The 20,666-nt window shown below is 38.8% G+C and overlaps 1 protein-coding gene across 4 annotated transcripts in view; it reads right to left on the reverse strand.

The window, feature by feature from the left end:
• IQSEC1 (IQ motif and Sec7 domain 1) overlaps positions 1 to 20,666 on the reverse strand; it is a 323,384-nt gene that overhangs the window by 175,014 nt on the left and 127,704 nt on the right. The window lies entirely within an intron of this gene.

The following is a 20,666-nucleotide window of genomic DNA, read 5'->3' on the forward strand; positions in this document are numbered from 1 at the left end:
GTCATCCATGATAAAACCACCTAATCAAATTTCTTAAGACACAGCATTCTTCTATACAATCATACAATTTAGATCATTATTTCCTAACTCTTGGAGTGTGAACACGTGGACGAGATACCCATTAAACTGAAAATCCTCATTTAGAGTCAAATGATTCCAAACTGACTATTTAATAGAGAATGTGTGCATGTGCACATACATTTCCCTTCTGCCTTGTCTTTTGCCTGGCATCCTGACAAATGTTTCAGAAGATTGATTTTGATTGTTCTCGATCCCTGAGGCTTAGAGCAAAGTCCTATGAGATCACTCTCTTATAAGATCAAGCAGCATGGTTATGCAAAAGAAGTTAGCCCTTTCGAGAAAGGCATTAGTTACTAATCCTTTTTAAAAAAAGAAACCCCATGAGGTCAACCTGTTCTGATTCTATTGCCAACTGTGTGTCAGCAATTGCAAGGCCAAGATGAGCCAGATTTTCTGTTTAAAGATGGCAACTGATGGTAACTCCTATAAAATACCTGAGCTTTTGGAAACACAATGGCAAAACAATTCAGTCAATAGGCAGACTGCCATCATGGGACATACCCTGCTAATACCTCACAAGTGCAAAACAACTAATTGGTGGCACCTTCATGCCACTTGGATAGAACACCTTAACAATTCTAATGGAAGATGGACGATGTTGTCAAAAACATCGATGGACCATGATAAAAGCAGTTCAAACATGGAAAAGTAACATTTTCTGAGAAGAAAAACCATGATGTTCACACAAGCTGCTCCACACAAGTCACAGAACCAGGCTAGTACGTTATCATTGCGTACTGTATGATGAAGTCTCACATTAGGTAGGGAAACTGATCACACTGATGAAATTGTTGCTCCCTGCTTTGGGAATACCTAAGGTTTTTGGTAGAAGCAAAATGAGGAGATTAGCACGAAGGTGCCCCAGACCTCTCTTCCCCCCACATTTTTTTTTTTTTTTTTAATCCCTAGACTAATCTCTCCATTCCCATCAGTAATATCTCCTTCCTCAGAGAGTGAACCAGTAAACACATGAATGAATCTGCTTGTGTTTAGCTCTGCACAACAAAATATTTTGATCAGAGCTCACTCTTGGCTATCTCAGGAAGATTCTGTCCAGAAGGGTGCCCTACTCTGACTTCCTAGGTTCAAAAATATCAAAACAACAAAACAGTTATCGCTGAAATCTGAGCTTCCTCATTTGCAGTTAAGGTTAATACTCACCCAATGCACAAGGCTGCTTAGGAGCTCAACTGCTTTGAGTTTCTTTTCGAAGGTGCAGTGGAAATGCAAAAGTCCAGTCACCTTGACAGCAAATGAGAAGTGCTAAAGGTTTGTCAGATAGTAACTACACTGGCACTCCTCTACCTTACAGATGAAGAGGCATGGAATAGACAAAACAGATGACAAAACATTCAGCTACAGACTTGTAATTAAGTTACCACATACTGCTTTCTTCCAACAAGAATCTCCCAGATGTTAAAGACATATGTTCAGTATGTGAAGTTAGATTTCAGCCACTTCTTAGGGTGTTCAGAGATAAACTCTTATCCAGCCAGTTACAGAAGGAGACATGAGGTTTGGACAGTGCTCCAAGCTGTAAAATTCAGGGGTTGTCATGACCCAGCATTTTTGCTCCTCTAGGTCGCACTGACTGATGCCCAGTCAGTTTGATAACAGATGAGGCTCGGGCTTACAGCCTCTGCCAGCATACTGACTTTACCTAAAGCGAATCCACCTTCCACTGGCACACAGTAATATCTGCGTGTGGCATTTTGAACCTTTAGTCGCATGCTAAATGAACGCATTGCTTTAATTTCTCCTCTAGATTATGTCAGTTCAGTTTCAATTCATCTTTTATAAGAAAAAAGAACCATCAAAAACTTATAAAAGATAGATGTTTCAATCAGCCTTCAACACAAGTTTGCACTCAAAATAAAATTAAGTCATAACACCTGAAGACATCATAAGAAATAAATGTAAATAATTTGGGGAAGTGATCACCTCTCCTGTTGGCTGTATCAGGGATGCTTGCTTTTACATTTCCAAAAGATGATTTAGAATTAGAAATAGAGCAGAGATGCTTCAGAACTGACACAAGACAAATGACCAAATTGATGCACGCTGTTTCTGGTAATTTCAGTTTCCAAAACATCACTGCAACATCCCATGGAAGATTTGCAATTTCCCACTTCCAGGCAAAGTTTCTTCCAGCTTTCCCCACATTCTCACGGACAGGTAACCACCCGTCATTTTAGAAGTTTATTTGTTAGTTCTTTTGAGAACATACTACTAACACAGTATAAACAGAACTAATTCCAAAGTAATCTCTATGATTGTATGATAAAACCTTGAAGTCACATTTCCTTCAGGATACCAACATTAAACAACAAGTCTAAACTACAATGTTAGTATGCAGACCCAAAGGAGGTTTACCTGTTCCTTTATCTCCCATATACATTCCCACATTTCTCATCAGAAACCACTCATTCAACATCATTTTTGTATTCATCAGCTGAACAAAAACATCGCTTGCTATTCTTTCGGTACTACAGTCTTGCTTAGATGTACCAATTAAAATGACCTAGACCGTCAAGTAAAGCTACAACTACAAGGCACCATATTTTCATTTTCTGCTACAGTCACCAATCAGCCTCCTCAACACAGTAGGCATATTTCTCAATATCGGTTTTAAAACAACATGAGAAAACAGAATACCCAGCTATGAACCTGGAATTCCTTTTGCTTTAACAATCTATTCCCTCTTTTCCAAGGGAGCTCTTAGCAGGACAATAACAGTGTCGCCATGCCACCGGTGGCAGCAGTCACGGCATCGACCCAGTGAAATGCTGGGATGCCACAGAAGGCTCTTCCCTTAACTCAGACTGGCACAGCGTACTTACCACAGGAGAGGATATCCTACCCTTTTTGTTTTACTGCTGTTTCATTTCAACTGTATATAATGTCTGAAAAATTTGATAGAATTATTACTGTTGCTATCATAGAACTTCTTCCTAACAATATTGTCAGCTTTCATACAGGCGATTTTAGGTGGTACTTGTACACAGACATTAGAACACAGTTGTGTCATCGATAATTAGAAAAGCTGTTTTAACATAGGACTGCATTAGGAAAAAATGTTTTTGTTAAAGTGACAATTTGACACAGTACCAGGTAGGTATGTTTGGTCATCTTAACTACTGCATTTCTCTGTAGCCCTATTACTTCACATGCAATTCCTCTTCTGCATATGAAACAACAATCTGTCACCTCCATCTGCCAGTATTCTTCCTTTTCTTCTGGTATATCTTTACATCAAGTGCTGCATTTTAATGACTATGTACAAGGGCCACCTAAAATATATACCAGAACAGCCTCTCGTGCTGCCGAAGGCAATCTGTATACCTGGTGCTAGATAACACATACCCATTTTTAAATTAGCTTGCAAACAGCAGATCTGCTGTACAGGGCCATTTGCTCCACTGTCATCTGAGGCAGCTCACAATACAATGATTTATTTGATTGGATTCGTGCCTACAAGGTAATAAAAGAAATGCTTTCATTTTAATTCCATTTTAACCTGATGAGGAATAACATTGATTTACAAGTTGATAGTTTTCTTTTTCACTTCAATCCAGAGTTATGGCTACAGCTGAGACTAGGAAAGATTGTGTTTAAAAAATAGTAAAGTCTGTCCTGTTCCTCTTTAATGAAGCTAACAACTTCTGTAGCAAAAAATAAAATTCTAAATATAGTAACTGACTTCCAAATGGATGGTCAAAAATCAAAGTCACAGTAATATGGGCTCGTATCAACTCTAAGTTTTTGTTAATTAACATTTGGCTAATCACGCTGGAAAGGCTTTCGGTGTGTTAACTGTTCCCACAGGATAATTTTTTTTTCAGAAATTCATTGTGCAGAGGAAGCAGCAGATAGTTTTATATGGAAACTCATACCAGCTCCTCAGCCTAAGTTAGATCAGAGCTGTCCGCAGACAGGTCCACTAAGATGTAACTTCACTGGTGACCTATTCACATTTAAAAGGACATTTTTTTAAAAAATTCAATTAATTCTACTTTATGTTCAGCAATTTGTGTTCAAGCCTGCCAAGAAGAGGCTACTGTGGCCCACATCAAATAGGTTTTAATTTGCAGCTTTCTAAATACAGTCTCATATGTAGGTTACTGAACGGAACTACAAGACACTCAACATTACTACTGCTTTTACAGTTGTATATGTAAAAAAGGCCTTAGAGTTCCTATGTATGTGGCAGAGATCTCCACACACTGTAAAAGACTACAACCAATACATTTTCCAGAACTTATCATTTCCATTCAGTGAGATAGCTTTCTGTACCCAGCTTGGGTGCTGTTTCACAGGAAGGTAACAAGATCCATACTCAATAAACATCAACATAATAGCACAACCATATGTTCTAGATCTGCAGTGTTGGCATCTCCCTCCTTCCCTCCCTGTCTCCCTGCTCACCATGCAGTTGCCATGTGAACTAATTGATTACAGGATAGGATTTTTCTTAATAAAAAGCAGAGATAGTTTTACTAGGCATCAATGATGTTCAATAAAATCTATAGCTCTAAGTATTTAGTACACGTAGGTTAGAGTACAAACCACTGAATTTTGCTTAAGAATGCATAAATTCAGTTATCATCAAAATGATGGAATATCAGCATTTCTACAGGTTACAATATAAATGGAGAGGTTCCTGTTTGGAACTATACTACCCCTTATGTATTTCCACCTTGAGTGTCCACAGCTGGATTTAAAAAATAAAAATAAAAGTAAAGTATGCTTCCACTGATCTCTCATCCATTAAAAGGGCCTTAAGATAATCATCTCCTGGGAGAACAAGACCAGTACCATGACAACACACTAAACAGCAAAAGTCTTATTTCTACCCCATCCTTATGCCTATTAACAATACAGATAATTATGTTATAAACAATAATTGTAATTTATTTTTGGTTTCATGAAAATGAAGTATTAGCCTATATTACCTAATAAACAGGTGAGAGGTGACTCTTTCACATCCTGGCCAATATACAGTTTATAAGCAGTCTCCAATAATAGGTTAGCTGTAACTAGGGCAAACTTAATTAAGACCGTTAGTCAACAGACAAATACAATTAAGATCATTTATTTCCCATTTGACTAACTCTTAATGCAAGAAAACTATTCTGAGCAGTGATATACAGATATTTACATTACAAATAAAATACACCTGTACATGTTTTGCTTACTGGTCATATTTAAAATTTGTAGACAAAATATTGAAACCAAAACCTGAAATGAAACAGAACAAAGACACACGACGCTGCATATGATGGAAGGATATTAATAGTTTAAATGAAATCGGACGACTGCATCTTTTCTACATTTTTTACTTCATTGTAAGTAAAAAGGTTTGAGATTTTCTGACGAAACTGCAACTCACATCACAAGACCGAGCCCCATCTATAATTTCACAAAGTGTTAATCGTAGTAAAACCAAACAAAGCCACATCTATAAGTAATGTATCTGATACTCATGTAAAAAGGGAAAACTAATGAAATTAAACAGATATAATGTAAGAGATTTACAGCAATGCAAATCCTGTTACTTGTAACAATGGCACAATGACATGTTCTACTCGGCATAGCATCTCAACAGCAATGCTTTTGCTAATCCTAGTAGTTTGACATTGTTGCTGGACTACAAGAAGCTAAACAGCAATCTGGTTTTTTTCCTATATTTTGTATCTGAAGTGTAAAAAAGATGCATCTTATACCTTAAAATGCAAAATTCCTTAGTGTATATTATTAGTACGTGGACAGATTTATATTATTTAAGGTTTCATCTCAGAACTAACCCCTACATTAAAGAGCTGGTGTATCCAGCTTCTTAATGTATTTCATTACAGTTTGGAACAGATCAGTTTTAAAGAACATGAAGAATTTATACACTGACACACACACACGTTCCAGAGAGTTGCTTCCATAAAGGTCCTAAAAGTCTTTTCAGTTGTCAGCATTTACTTCCTAATGGACGAGCTGTGATACAGAATAATACAAGTCATAATTCACATCTTGTTTTCTACAGCAATGCGCTGAGGCAAGATACCAAACATGTAAGCAGTAATAGAGGAAATACAGCACAAAGTGGTTCTACAAAAGACTGGAATGTCACTGTTAAAGAAAGTAACCTACAGAGATGAAATATTCTTTAACACCACGTGAGAAACACTGTAAGAATTGTGTTTCCTACTGAGAGTTACAAAACCTCCGAATATCACAACCCGAAGAACAACGGAGTCCAATACAAAATACTTCTCCCTTGTACAAACAGGTGGCATTATTTTCAAAGCTGATCTGTATACATCGTGAAGACTACAACCTGTTCTCCAAGTTCACTTTTCTCGATTGGATTTCCTATGCACAGCCCCAAGTTTACTCTCATTTTCAAGCATTTCAACTCAACCATTCATGCCATCTCTGTAAAACAAAAGGCTAAAGAAAATTTAAGAACAGATTTCAATACTCTTTCAAAACTCATTTCAAATAGTTTACTCTTGAATGGCTGAATTTACTATGTCTGCATGTGGGCAGGGCTACAGAACGGGAAATACATCTACTCAGTGAGGACCCTCAGCTGCTACTGAAAAAGCTGACAGCAGCTACAGACAGCTGCATCTGTTTCATGCAAGATCCCTGGGCAAAACTGAAGTTAACCCTCTACACAGAGGATCTTTAACCAGAGTTCAGAAATGCAAATAACAGGTACAGCCATTTCAAAATAGTGGATTAAAAGTGAAGCACTGATAGTAGTGAGGGTGGGTGGTAAGGAACAAGTTAACTGCACACTTCCATGATTTTTATCTGAAGTAGAACAACACTGCAGCATGCTTTGAGGGCTCGGAGTGAGAGCCATGTGGAGCCACCAGAATTCAGCCAAACAAAACTACCCCTTGTGATTTCTGTATGTAGCCTGACGCTGACACCACAAACACGATGGAAACTTCAGCATCATCTTTCCTGTGGCTACAAGTGGATACGCACTGAGCTGTTCTGCCAGACGTGAGAGCTCACGTGAAGAGCTGCTGCACTGCATTACATGAGCAAAACATTCAACTCCTGCTCCGCTGACTGTAATGCCTGAGAAACCGTTCAAGTAAATAAGCAAATAATGCACCTTTAGGATATAAGCAAGCATGTTTAACAACAAAACTACACCAGTACGTTGCTTTACTGATGTTATATTGCTCAAGACTGTAGTACACTTCTTTTCATTACTATTTATATATTTAAAAGACAGATTACACTTTAATATGACAAATCATTCAAGCAAAATGGAAGAGATTCTTGACTCACCCTAGCATCCTACATTGTTTTTATGCAAAGTGTTGGTTTTTTTTTTTTTTTTCCTTTTCATTATTGTTTTTTTCCACTGCTAAATACTGGCTTATTCACTTTCATTAGGTTAAATTTTTGAGCATCTATATACATAAACACAACCACCATCTGTGCGTTTCTAAAATACAGATCATTCATCTGCTAAAAAAGGTAACACCCTAAAAATGGTTCATGGAAAGAAACCTACCAAACAATAAACTGATCACTACTCCCACTTCTGGAATCCTCAACACAGATATCAGAGACGTGATGACAGATGAAGAAGGAAAAGGTACTCACAAATAACACCTTCTGCAAGCCATCCTTGAATGTGTTGTGGATTTAGTATTTATATTTTCTTTCACGCAATCTGAGGTAGAAAAGCTTTCTCAAGGAAAAAAAAAAATTACATTCACAGTTTTGCATGCTCATTCACGATCAGCCATGGTGGAACATCACAGATAAGTAAGGTGGTGATGTAACCAGCCCCAAACACCGCATCAGATAAACCCAAAGGCTCTACAGGGTTATATTTTGCTCAGCCGAAAGGTTTTTCCCAGGGAGGAGGTTTAGCAAGCACAAACCAGCCACGCTGTTTTTACATTCCTGTTAGGCTTGCTTTCTGCTTCCAAAAAAAGTGCCAAATTCATATTTATTATTTAATTTCATCACCAAGAAAAAACAATACGCTTCTTCATTTGATATTCAGACTGAAATTTGAAGGCACCAAATGGTGCATTTTTGAATGCACCGTCTCTGTATGAACACTGTAGTACAGTCCAAACCAAGAAAAGGCCATTGGTCCTTTTATCTCCATGGTAACAGCAGCATCTGTGAAGACGAAGCAAATTCCCTCCTCACTGCAAAGTCAATTTATAGTCACATACTATGACATAAACTGATAAGACAGCAAAGCTAATCAGCAACAGGGAGAAACAGGAACCAAAATACGAGATTAAGCTCCTGCTCGAGAGAATGCTCTTCTGTGTATGGTATTTCTCATGTGGAAATTACAAGATGAAGAACTAAATCAAGCTATTCCTTTGAGCTGATGCAGGCTGGGAATTTGTGAACTTACTAGGTTAGCTAACAAGGGAAGTTGTTGAATATTTTATAGAATTAGCTTCTTGATTAAATCCAGTTATACCACATTTAATGAAGTGACAAGCAAAGTAGCTGTTTGTAAAGATCACTCAGCAACTACTTAAATTACGTTTTTCCTTCAATATTTCATCAATAGACTTATTAATAGCAGCGGCAGAGTGAGAAGGTTAACAACTCTACAAGATATTGCCCCTCCCCACTTTTTTTTTAATTTAATTTTTTAAAAGCAACATCAGTGATGCAAGAATTTCAGCAGCGGCACTCCTGTGCACAAGGAGTAGCTATCCCCAGATACGAGATCATATGTACAGGCTTGAGGAGTCATATTCTTGCCTTTAACTGTTGTACGTGGTTGTCCTGTGTTCAACAAAAAAGCCAAGAAATGATGCTTTTTCCTCCCCTTGCTTATTGCCCCACTCTGACGCTTACATTATCAAGGCAGCCGCGCTGTCCCCCTTGCTTCATAAATCAATATAATGACCATCTGCTCACATTATTAAGTTAAATATATACCAGAACATGTTGATGAGGGCAGCTCATTTGCCATGGTCAAGTGATCAGTTCCTAGTTGTTCCACAGCCAGTTGTAATATTTCCAGAATAAGAGAGAGCAGGTGGTCGACCAAATGCTACTTATCATAGCATTACCTACGATGTTCCCCAGGCTAAAGAGAAGCATGAATTGTCAGACATGCTGCTAATTCATGCCACAAACAAACAAAAAAATGGTAAAGCTTTTCTGATGGTCTGTGTTCAAAACTGATCTGCAAGAGACTGCAAATTTTATTGAAAAATACCCCAACAGCTCCTTTTTGGTCAGTCATCTGCCTAAAGCTGAGCAATTAGCTTCTAACATCCCCTCCACCTCCACTTGTCAGCCACACGAATTCCCACTACTCTGGAAACCAATACAGAACTCTTATTTAACAGACCCGCACTTAGTTTTACCCAATCACCTTAACCTTCCTTCACTACAAAAATAAAATTTATGCTCACTTACAGGACTTTCAAGGAAGCCACAGCTCCGGAGCCACATCACCATGTGTTAGTGTTACATCAGTACAATAGGAGACCACAACTAATAGAGAGAAAAGTCCCCAAATTGTCCATTCACCTACATAACTGGCCTGTAATGCTTGCATACTGCACCAACAGGCACTTTACCCAATATTCAGGTTAAGCCACATTTATCTAACCATAGACTTGATGTGACACAGCCCCACGCAGCAGAAAAACATGGCAAATTCCAAAACAGATTTCTTTTGCTCACAAAACGTTCACTGCGGGCCTGATCCTGTAACTCTAACTCACTCAGGCTCATGGCTTGGGCCAGGTCCCCTAGAAAAATGGTCTCGTTCCACAACGTAAGCCTGATTTAAAACATCCAAACCTTGATACACACATAGACAGCGCTGCAAGAGAGTAACATGATTGCTTGGAATCTGCTAACTTTGCAAGGTAAGTATCTTTTCCACAAATTAAGGCAAATGTTTTTTTTTTTCTACTGCACAGAGGATAGCCCAAAGGTATCTTTCAGTTTTCCAGAAAAGTCATCTTGGGATTTGAGTACTACTCCATTTCTAGCAGATCCTAAATACAAAGTACTGCACAAACAGAACAATTTTAAAAGGTGCTTACGTATTGTAAAATTGCATATCAGAGCTAACACCCTTTAACAACAACCAATACATCACAAAAATAAATGCCTGCTAAGAAAATACAACCTCTGCATAAAGAGTCCCATGAATTGGCTTTCCAGTGTAGTCTAATATAAAGCAGGTTTATCACTGCTGGCGTGCAAGGTAGAGGACATACAGACTTATCAGTTTGGATTCATTCTTCCATTTTAAAATCCAGTTTTTGCAGTTTTCTGGCACTGCAGTGCGCAAAATGAATGAAAAATGAAGAATCGGTCACACGGATATACAGAATTGTGCTCACTGGACGATAATCATTCCAGGAGAAAACACGTTGGTCAGGTAACAGTAATAGTTAATCCTTTAAGCTACTGTTTCAAAAGTCCAGTTTTGAGGAATAAGAAGAAGATGAAAAGCCAAATCAAAAAGCAAAAGCAAACTGCACATTATCTGTGTTCCACCAGTGGTAATGCCAGTAAAGAAAGGCTCTCAGCTGTTGCACCATTTTAAATTCCGTACCCACACAGGCTTAGGGCTGATTCCTGCTGCTTGCTCACTTAGGTTTCCTCCAATAGTTTTAGTATCATGCTTCTCCAGAAGCAGTAACTCAGATTTCAGCCAGTTTCTTAATATATGAAAGGTGCATTCATAACAGACACTTCTTCCTATTTTCCAATGAATATCACTGAAACTTGAATTTTAGACAGGAGAATAGTAAGGAAGCTTTTTGTTGTAAATGGAATTTTGTCTTGTTTGGTTCCAGTTTTCTGCTTTGTTTTTTCAGTTAGCTTTTTCTGAACACACTGTCATCTTAGCCCTTACAGTTTTAGTCAAGGTAACAGACCAACTCGCTGTTTGAGGCAATACATCTCTCATGCACCGACTTCACCATTTCTCCTCTGGTAATATGAAGCTGGTCTGATGAATAAGTATATGATAATGCCTGCCCACATTTCTTTTATCAGAATGAATTAAAACAATTTTACAATTGATGAAATACTAAGAAATGAAGTTAGCAGCTGTAGAGACTGCCTAGCCTCACATTTTAACTTAGAAAAGAGCCTTTTTTTTTTTTAATAAGAAAAATATAGTAAGTAGGACAGACTTGGAACATGAGGGTTGCAGTTTTTCCTGATGTTACAAAGTCTACTCAGCAAGATACTCAGAACAGTACATTATTCAATGCCACTCTGTGAAAAGACGTAGATGTAAGATGCCCAAACCATTATCCTAATGAGTTCGCAATGCAGAATTATTAAATATAAAGACTCTGATCCCACTCAAATTATTGGGAAGAATTCCTATGGGTTTCACCATGGGCAGCATGTCACAGTAAGCATTCAGTTCTACTGATTCCTACTGACATTAACCATCCATCTATGCAGCAAGCAAAGCATTAAAAAAAAAAAACAGTTTTCTCTGCTCAGATTCCTGTTCCTTTAATTACAGCAAAAAATAAACACACCACCTGAACAATGTCAAACACCAGTATATGAGATAGATTTGGGGAGGTCACTGCAACTTGTGCACCACATGAGTTGTAGCTCATATGCCAGATAATATCTACAAAGTAAAATGAGCCGCTACTACTTGCTGACTCGTTTGTTTTATATGAAGATCTAAACTTATCTTGCCCGCTTCAGGATGCACTACCATGCACAGCCATTTGTTATCATTTATTGTATTCTCAAGTTTATTACTTACATGCTGGTCTCTGCGTGATTAAGATACTTAGTTGTTTATTCCTTCTAAAAAATCAGAAGAAGCCAGGCTTGTGTTTGAAGCTGCAAGTGAAGTCACCTGGGATAAAGCACCCATCCCTCATCCCCTGAAGTCTCAACTTAATCTGCTTGAATGTACAACCTGGCAAATGTACTCTAAATCTGAAAAACACAGCCACTGGAACAAAGCCTTTAAAACCTATTTTTTATCTCTAGATTCTAATTACTAGAGTGATTAGGAGCAGCTGTGTTGCCTATTGCCGTATTCTACCCTGTTTGCTTTACTGTAGTATTTCTATCACGCTGGCTTTTTGTTACAAACATCCCCTCCCATTTCTTTTTTCAAAACTAATACTTCTCAACAAATTAAACACTGAGACGTTTTCCCGCTAGTCTTCATTATCATGGCCCCAAAAGCTGCCTTACATTTTTAAGACTAATCAGTATTTCTGGACATCAGGGACATTGTCTAAACATCACCGTCAAGAAATACTTCTGTGGCTTCAGAAAAATACCTTCAGACTGCATGCAGACTGATCTGGACAAAGCTCAGTGCCCTTATTCTGTTCAAGCCTCTTTTTTAAGTGTCAGAGTCCCTGTGAGTGCTCAGATGGGGGCCTGCAACAGAGCTCCCCAGCAGCAGGAAGGCTCAGGAGTCCCCATTTCTCTCTGCTTGCCAAGTCACACCGCTCTACATGCTTCACCAAGGGTCAGCACCATTATGTAAGTGACCGCTTTACTGCACGCTGTTCTGCCAGGGCCAGCACCAGCCCGCTGTGTGCCCGGCAGTGGGGACGTGCTGCTTCCCGCCAAGAGCTCCTGGCAGCGGCCCCATCCTGGCCTGCTCCTGGGGCAAGGAAAGGTGCACTTCCAGATCCCAAAACACTGCATGCAAACAAGTGCCTCATTTTAGTGTGTTTAAGAGATATCTCCTATGTCTCATCTTAAAAAAAAATTAAATATTATGAGGCTTGATGGTAGAATCACCTCAGCATGCTGAGGCTGAGGGGACAATGCCGACAACTGCCTCACTGAGGGATGAGAGCCATTGCTTTCACAGGAAAAGCATATCCAGTACTGGCTACAAATTACCACATATTCACTTACTCTCTCTACCACACAAAACTGAACTATTTCTGAGAACTTGGGGCTTGGACTGCGCCTCCCGAGCCTTTGTTCACCTCAGAGGAGTGCAGCTGAGATGTGGACCCAAACTGCACCTGAGGGCACCACGGATGGAACAGGGACCCAACCTCAGGAGCCAAAAGCACCACAGCCCTGCGAGCCCCCTCACCTCTCTTCCAAGGCTTCCCCAGGGTGCGCGGGGTTCTGCAAGGAGAGGCGGGGCTGCCCCGGGCCGACACAGCCAGTTCCAGGCACAGCTATGCCCTCTACAGCATGGCTCCGGGCAGCGTGTGAGGAAGGGCAGAGCGCTGCGTGGGGTGCGGGCTGAGGGAGCAGCTGGGAACGGCAGCGCCAGCGCTGAGGAGGAGCAGCAGCTGCAGGTGCTGGGGCACAGGGTCCCTGCAGCCAGCAAAGCCAGCTCGTGTGCTAGTGATGTGATGATACACTTTTTCTTGTGTTGAATTTCCTCCAAAATACTGATTTTTATCCTTGTATGCCCTGAGTTCTGATATGCAGTTGTCGATTAATTCATCTGTTTTATCTTGTATATCCTCCACTTACCTTCATTCAGTGAGAAACATTTATTTAATACTTTCCCTGGTAGCATTCTCTTCTTTGCTTCAGAGACAAGTAAAAGAGGCATTAAGCTGCACAACCAAAATCATTTGCACAGTAAAAAGTAAGTAAACATCCCCCCTTTTCCACTCCGCATGGTGTACACCTTTCCCACTTTAAACATGGAGCTGCTCAGTCCCCTGCCTAGTTTACTTAATGGACATCCTACCTGCTTCTGTCGTTTCACCCTTCTGCCCCCAGCCTCCCTCTCCTGGAAGCCAGCATTCCCTGCAGGCCGCCCTCGGGGCCCAGCTGCCCGGAACGCCCTTGCTGCTGGCTGCAGCCGAACCCGAGAGGCAGCAGCTCAGCAGCTGTGGAATTAATCCACTAGCTCTCATCACTGAAAACTGCAGGTGTCACCATTACTGGCAGCACGAGAGTGTTCTGGGAAATCTGAATCATTGCCCACAGTAAATCCTCTCTCTATTCAAGCTCAGGTTTTACTAGTAAAAGTGTCCTTTGCTATTGGTAGACAGCATAGGCTCCAAGTCAAGAAACAACTTCCCTTTAAGCTGCGCCTAAGAACTCTGCTAAAGCAAGATTCTAAATACCTACTTCTACCCACTCGTTCTGGGCAAAACAACTTTTAGAAGGAAGAAGCCAAACAAAAAATCTATACCATCTGAATTCCAGTGCTTTTAATAGCCTTCCATCAGTCCTAACGACATACTCTTTCACTTCAATTTAATAAAAAGCATTTGTTACCACCTTAACAAAACTGTAAGACTTATTTTACTATAGATATAAATATACATACGTCGTGAATACTTCCCAGTACCCTTATTCTCTGGTCTTGAGATCTCTATGTTGTGCCAGTTTCATCCTACAAGCTATTCAAACTCCCTTGCACTTCATTTGACTAGAAGGGACCTTTTCTCTTTACAGGAACCCGAGCTGGTAGTTAACAAACAGTATTTAAATTGAAGTATCAAAATACCAAGTTCTGTAGGCACTTCTATACCAACTAGGGATTACAAGCAACACTGTATCTCATCACGTATCTGAGGTCCAGCTAAGATGTATGCACTCTGGTCATACCATCAAAATTTATGTAGTCTTCACAAGAGATACCCTGAAGACAGCTTATTCAGGTAACATTGCTATATTAAATAATTGTCAGTTATTTTCTTCTGACAACTGCAGATATGTTTTCACACATCTACAAATACCGTGGAATATAAACTCACAAGCAGCAATTATGAATTCAGTACAGCTCTTTAAGTGATAAATATCTAAGCAACTAAGAATTACTGCTGAGTTTTGTCTCTTTTTGTGGTATCTTAAGATTAACACCTCTCTCAACAGCATTATATGTTTAATTAGCAGAAATGCCATGGTCTCTGGCAAAAAAAAATAAAATTAGAGAAAATATTTTTAATAGTTAAAAAACCCACAGTAAATATTTGTGCGAGATGTTAGTTCTGCTAAACAGCACTTTATACCATTCTACAGACTTCTTTACTCCCAGAACATAGAATATGAGATTGATTTTAGATAAGAGAACAAACACAGATCAAAATCTATAAAGTTGCTTGAGCATACCTGAATAACAGATCATAATGCATAGGAACAATTCAAGACAGAAATAATTCTGCACAAAATCTAAGCAGTAGCAGGGCTACCTGGAATACAGCCTAGAAACAGTTGTGGGCAAAGAGTAAGAACAGTAATTTTGGCCTGAGTCACTCTTCTGGGCTTCCTGATATCAGGTCACAGCTGCTGTCCTCTTCAGTAAAAGCATACACTGTTAATGAATCACATTGTAATAGGTATTTCAAAAGCAATTAAGTTTCTTCAGGGTTGGTATAGCTTATTAATTGCTACTTTTAACTTCACATATAACATGTAGTTAATAACAGAAAGCAATACAAGTAAAAAATATTTGTTCAGATTCATTCCATCATGCTTTGGACAACAGAACTGAAAATGCAAAAACAAAACAAGACAAATCTGCTGCCCACACCTTTCAGTATTAAGGGTGGTATGAAACTGAAAATAAATATCAGCAGAAGAATGAATACTAATGAGCAGGATGTAATTAATGCCTGCAGATCTCATGGTCTAAGTAAAGCATATCTGTCACCATAAAATATTTCACTAACATTAGCAAATTAATGGGCAATGTAATACATCATTTGAGAAGAGATAAAGAAGTGACTGTCTATAGCTCAAGATGTCACAGTTGATGGTGCAGATGTTTTTTCTTCTTTGATACGTATTTCTGCTCTAACCCAGACTGAAGAAGGCGTTCATCCAACAATTAGCTAATCCAGGGCATCTTCTCAGAAAAGCATTCAAATGGGCTATAAATAAATAAAATTCCAAAAAGAATTAAAGTTCAGAAGTATTTCCCACATCTTTTATTTGTATTCATCATGCACTTTGTGTCCTTAAATTCTGTTGACTTTAGCTGCTAGTCAATGGATCTTATGTAACACTGACATTTCCACCATTTGTTTTTTGCTGCATAAGATGATTATACTTGATTATTTTTTCTTGATGTTCACTTACTGTGAAGGCATTTTTAATATTTTGTCCCTCATGACAAAAAGCCAGTCTAATAGATATTTTAGATGAAGGAAAAAAGCAAGTTAATGGCCACTTAATTATTTTGGCAACAAGACCCATGAAAGATTTCACAATAAGGAGCTTAAACTCAATTTTAATAACTAGACTAGTTGGAATATTTTCCACAGAATTATTATGTAGATGTTCAGTAGATCAATTATATTAATTAAACAGACAAGACTGAAGACAACTAATGTCAATAAATATGTCAATATGTTAATAAAGACATCGATGCCACCTCTCTCCCCAGGGTAAATATAAAAAAAAAAGTAGTTGGAGATTTCACGGGTGCCTTGCTGATGGAGGTGTTGTTATCACATTTACAGCAACAATTAACATTCTCTATGAGCTTATAGAAGATCCTGAGGACATAATAAAGAAATCACAGCTGAGATCCTGAATCACAGGTGTTTATGGCTGTGTTAATCCCACCCCCTGGAAATGCTTGAGATTACCTGAGTGGCTGGGCTTGAACAGAGCACCCACGGTGGCAGGAACTGGATGAGCTGGCTGAATTGAGCTATTTGTACATCCACAAGGAGCCATAAACTGCGTCAGCCTACTTATGGGCAACAAAATTGCCAATTTTATTGCAGGGCTAATTGCCTGCATTGACGTGACAGTCAACTACAGCAGCTTGTGGCACTGATCTCAACAGACTGCATGAGAAGATAACAGCTTGTGGCAAAAAAACATAGGAACTGCAAGGGAGCCCTGCCCTGGTGTGGGGTCAAGGGCAGGGTCACCACCTGATGCTATAAACCAGCCAGCGTCAAACTCCAGCCCTTAGGTTCCTACATCAGAAAGTGACTCAGTATCCTTGACAGCCCTAAACCACATATTATATTCATTACATCTTAAAACATATTTTCAGCATAGAGGAAGGCCAAAGGGATTTTCAAAAACATTCCGTAGTTTTGAGAATGCGGAAGCGAGCACCAATTTAATGCCATTTGATGCTATAGGGGCCATCCACTCTGACATCAAGTAAGTACAGGCCTCAAAGACAATTTTGATTAAATGATCACTGCTGGAAAAGAAGTGGAAAAGACAGTTCATGGCAAGCCTACACTTGAAGTTAGGACATAGGAGAAGAGCAAGGCAAAGAAGATTTCATTGGAGAGAAAACCTGGCAATCAGCACAGTGTGCACATGAAATCAATGCAGCGGGCCATGAAACTTCTACAGTGACTTCACTTCAAAAAGCATCTACAATATTCTTTAAGATGATGATTTATCTGCATAAAATGCAAGTAGGTCAGATATTCCTGAGGCGTATGACTTCATAGGTAAATTTGCAGAATAAATGAGAATTCAGGATATGCATTCCATGATAGCTGTAAAACAGAGAAAACTTTAAAAATCCATTTTATGGCGTCATGCATTGTCCTAAATATTCAAAAGCATCAATATTCAAGCATTCTTATTCTCCCTTGCATTCTCCTGAAGCCTAAAGGCATCTGAGATTTGAGTCCAGATTAACACATGAATCCAAAGAACATGCTTCCCATTATGCTCTGTTCTGAAGACAGTTAAATGCCAAATCAGAGAGCTGATTATAGAGTTAAAGGCTTCAAATCAGAGCACTTGTTAATTCAGTGAGTGAACATGGGACTTTAAAGGCTGGAAACAGAGTCTTGCTATCCACGATTTGCCTCCAGGTCTGTTCCATTTGGCCTATAATTCCCTCTGTCCTACCCTGTAGTCCTGTAATGACAAATTATACTCTTCGCATATTTTATTTAAGCTTTAAAATAATAAAATTCAGTATTCTGATGAACTACTGATGGCAACTTTTGCCCAAGAGTCAATCCTACATTCAACAAGTAATGTTTCCTTCTTTTCCCCTGCACTACAGTTGTCGCAGCAGTTGCTTTTCTGTCCTGTTTAGTTAATGGTGCCTAAACTTTGAATGGAAGAGGGGTAATTTAGTACTTCTAAAGGGATTAGACAGACAACTAAAATCAAGAATACTTAATATGGGAGCTCAAATCAAAAGGCCATCTGATTTCAAAAGTTATTTCCACAAGCACTAATACACTCTAATATACCTTTATTTTAACTCAATAACATGCCTTTTCAGATGCAAATCAGGTCAGATTACAGGAATTACGCTGTGGGTGGACGGTAACCATTTCAGTATTCCTTTTTATCATTCATTATATAGAACAGAATCATAGCATCACGAAGGTTGGAAAAGACCTCCAAGATCATTCAGTTCAACCATCCTCCTACCACCAGCATTTCCCCACTAAGCAATGTCCCTTAGTATGACATATAAACACTTGGGTATAGGATTGCCCTTGCTTCATTTCCTCAATATTCCCAAATTTTTGTTTATTTTTATGATGAAAATTATGACGTGGAAAAAGTAACTAGATGAACTCCCAGCACTACCTTGAATCGTTGTTTTTCCACAACTCTTCAGTTTACAGTCAGATCAGTTCTAGAAGGAACAGTTCTTAGAAGTGCACAGTGCAGTCTAAAACTCCCAGAAGAAGTCAAATTGTCCTATATTTTTATCTAATATTTCTAATATGTCTACAGACAGGGATTGTTTACAGTATATTCCTTGGTGAATTAAGAATGAAAAAAATTAAGCATCCATCCTGTCAAGGCCCTTCAGCAAAAGCCTTAAGAAATAAAATACGACTAGACATGGTGTTCAGAGTCTTAAAGACAACTCTATTTGAGTTTGTACACAGAAAAGTCGTTAGCTCCCAAGAACTACATAATACACACTTGTAAGCACAAAAATTCCTCTTGAGTACCATTTGCCAGTTCTTTTTTCTGGCAAGAGACGCTGTGAACTTGGCCAGCGCTACTCAATGCAGCAGAGGCATCAGGCTGGTGAAACAGCTGCTCGCACAGGCAGCCCGAGAAGGAGTAGCTGGCCAGCTCCTCCTCTGAGAGGTTTTTGGAAGCCAGCCACCATCTGAGCAAGCCTGTTTGAGAGCAACTATATTGGATACTAATGACCTTGGCAGTACGCATCATTACAGTTGAGCTCCTCTAGAAGAATCCTCAAAACCTCTACACAAAGTTCTTTCAAAGGGTAATCTGCTGCTTCCTTCCTATGCTTCAGTGATAAGATATTGACAGCAAATACTTAAGCAATTTAAATGACCTTTCCAAGCAATGCAAACAAGTAACACAGCTCCTAGCAAACATCTGCTGTTAAATCCACATAAATGGGTCATTTTTGCAGGAAAGCTTCAGCAGACATTTGCATTTCAAGTTGAAATTTGACATATTGAGCAATTCAACCTAAGGGCAACACATCTGAAAGTTTGATGGAACAGGGATGAGTCATGGACCTATTATTATTATTTTATATGCAGAAATGGTTTGAAACAACTTCATGAATTCTGATATCGGCATTTAGAATGATTAATACATTTAAAAAGTCTTGCATATTTATTCCATTTTAGTTCTCCTTCACACGACCCCTACCAACATTTGAATAGTACAGCTTTATTAGAACAAGATACTGCCCTCCTCACAGTTACTAATCATCTAGACCAAAAGATTGTGTGTCTTTTGAAGCAAAAAAGGAATGAGATGTTAGCACTCTGGTGTGAGACCTGCTGTTAATCCTTCAGCCCAAACTGGCCCTAACATACACACACATCAGGTGAACTGTATCCGTTTTTAAGAGACCTAAGTTGGTACTGATGTTTTCAGAGTTAACCATCGATCCAGAAGGATAGCCAGAGAAAAAATATCAGTGTTACCCCTCACAGCACAGTCAATTTTAAAAGTTTTTCTTTATAACGTTATGTTAAGTGCTTTCTGAAAAGAGAGCATTAAACATGCTTTTAGTTTAGTATTCGCACCACAGCTGTATACATTCCTTACCATTTCCACATTGTTGTGATATAATAAAACAATCATAATATATTACTATTAAGTAGTTTACTCGGGCTTTCCTGAAATTCAAAATATGACTAATTTCAAATGAATTTTCTGCATACAATATGCAATTCTATGCAAGTATAACCCACAGAAATAGCATAATGAATTCTAACCATAAGCCTTTTGAACATAAGGTTGTCTAAATCCATTAGTATCTTTTCTATGCAAATGTCTGAAAAGAGAGCAGCACTTGACAAAACAAATGTGCCGCGCGTTTGTGCAACCATTGCAGATTGTTAGCTAACACCTTCAAAAGTAACCACACCAAGGACATTCTCATTGGATGTTTTGAAAATCCAAGGATCTTTAACTTTACCATTCAAAATTGATTTAAAAAACTTTATAAAATGGAAAAAAATTAACACAAGTTATACAATTTTCCTGAAGTTTGTTTCTGATGTGGACTGTAAAAGAATGAATGTCTTGATGAACTAGTACTGAAAGAGATCCCAGGGGAGGTTTACTACCACCATACTTGGCTAGATCAAAGGTCCATTTTGTGCAGGAGCCCACACCTATCATCAACCAATAGCAAATGCATATAGATGGGTACTAAGAGAAATTACTATTATTATCTT

The sequence above is a fragment of the Numida meleagris genome, chromosome 11 (assembly GCF_002078875.1).
Source record: "Numida meleagris isolate 19003 breed g44 Domestic line chromosome 11, NumMel1.0, whole genome shotgun sequence".
Classification (NCBI taxonomy): domain Eukaryota; kingdom Metazoa; phylum Chordata; class Aves; order Galliformes; family Numididae; genus Numida; species Numida meleagris.